Below are 2,046 nucleotides of genomic sequence, written 5' to 3'. Positions count from 1 at the left end.
TTATTATATTTATTATTATTATATTATTATTATTATTATTATTATTATTATTATTATTATTATTATTATTATTATTATTATTATTATTATTATTATGACCGTTTTAGTCTAGGAAGCTGATACGACTATAAGACTAGACTCAGCAGGTAAGGTATGTTAAGAACAGGACGCCTGATCTGCAAGAGTCCGATGATTGGAGGAAAAATTTTCCTAGAGTAGGAGTCCACTTCGTATATTTATTAGTTCAGCCCCCAGGGCAAGACTTGCAACTGGTTCTGCAAGTTCGACGTACCAGGGAAGGATGGGGTGAGGCGTAGCTAATCCTTTTTTTTATTTCATTTTTTCTTTTAATCCACAGCAGCATTATATAGGTATTTTCAAGATCGCGAAGAAAGAGAGAAATGGTTCTTTGTGAGATGCGTTATGCAAGTAAATGTCCGTTTACACATATACATGTGTAGGCTTATGTATCAATGCCGTGTTTACACTCACACATACAAAGGCCTATATATCAAAACCATGTTTACACACATATTTAGTCCTATATATCAATGTCGTGTTTACACACACACACAATATACATATACGTGTATAGGCCTCTATACAAATACCGTAATTACACAAACATGCGCACTTATATATAGGCCTATACGTCAATTCCGTTGACACATACATAAACAAATAAGCATATGTACCACGTTTACACATATTTAAATAGGCCTATATATTAATACCGTTCATACACACATATTGGCCGCTAAGTATATGGGCCTATATATAAATTCTGTGTCCACACATACATATAGGCCTTTATATAAATGCCTTGTTTACACACTCACATACGCAACACACACCTATATATAGACCTATACATCAATACCGTTTGCAGATACACACACAAAGAGGCGTATATTTCAATGCCATGTTTACACACACATATAGGCCTAGGTCTTCACATGCATAGTTACATATGGCCAGATGGAATATGTAGTCACAATTTTCTTTTAATAATCCTACGCGGGAATATAAACTCTGTCAGCCTCGATCTACGTGAGAAATTAGAATATATTATATAATATATTAATGGTAAACGGAAGCGGTGCCCATAGCGAATTGGTCGGGAGGAATGAGTATACACAATTTAACCGGTACAAAGACCTTTCCAGGTGCAAATTAGGATATTATAATAGATTTGGCCACCTGGAAGAATCCTGGAAGACATGATACTGGGTTATGGACAGACTTCATTGAGGGTTTGGTAAAGAGAAGTGATAATCTTCTCACATTTCTTAGATGCTTGTTTCCCCTTTACATGGAGTAATTCATGTGGAGGTCTTCAAGGTTGCAGTTGTGTTTGTGTGTGAGTGTGGGCGGCGGGTTCGGGTTAAGGCAGACACACGAAAGATATAACAAATATAGTATAATGCTTGCAGTGCAGGAGACTGTCGACAGATCCTCGGCGGGAAACCCGTTTCAAAATCCCAATCAGAATTTCTGTTAAGTAAAACAAGAGGTCCATAATAAGTCTACTATGGCGGGAAAATAAAATATGTTCTTGGAATTACTCAAGTTCGGTACTCTCTCTCTCTCTCTCTCTCTCTCTCTCTCGTCTCTCCTCTCTCCTCTCTTTCCTCTCTCTCTCTCTCATCACCAAGATTGCATACTTGTAATATCTTGTTAATAATAATTAATTCTTGAATTCTAACAGTGATAGCATATAATTCACATTGCGGATTCACACATCGGCAAATACAAGCTAGATGTAGTATGAAAATGCATTGCGTTTTTAAAGCTCTGAGACGGATATAATTAAGGTCGCAGTAACTCTGGACATCAATTACGTAAATAATATCACATATATATACTCATATATATAAATTATATATATCTATATATATATAATATATATATATATATATATATATATATTATATATATATATATGCAATGTATATTAATGTATATTATTCAGAAACTAGGCCTAATGATTTGTGATTGCAAACCACTCAAGTAAGAGAAACTAGTAGGCCTAGTCGTAGATTTTGG

The 2,046-nt window shown here is 34.8% G+C and overlaps 1 protein-coding gene across 1 annotated transcript in view; it reads left to right on the top strand.

The window, feature by feature from the left end:
• Positions 1–286: 286 nt before the first annotated feature.
• Positions 287–2,046, top strand: part of LOC135217451 (organic cation transporter protein-like) — a 57,810-nt gene continuing 56,050 nt past the window's right edge. Inside the window, exon 1 of the mRNA XM_064253323.1 lies at positions 287–306. The gene's annotated coding sequence lies outside the window, so the exon portion shown is untranslated. The remainder of the gene's footprint in view (positions 307–2,046) is intronic.

Source organism: Macrobrachium nipponense, chromosome 7 (genome assembly GCF_015104395.2).
Source record: "Macrobrachium nipponense isolate FS-2020 chromosome 7, ASM1510439v2, whole genome shotgun sequence".
Lineage (NCBI taxonomy): Eukaryota > Metazoa > Arthropoda > Malacostraca > Decapoda > Palaemonidae > Macrobrachium > Macrobrachium nipponense.
This window is presented reverse-complemented; position numbering and strand designations above follow the sequence as displayed.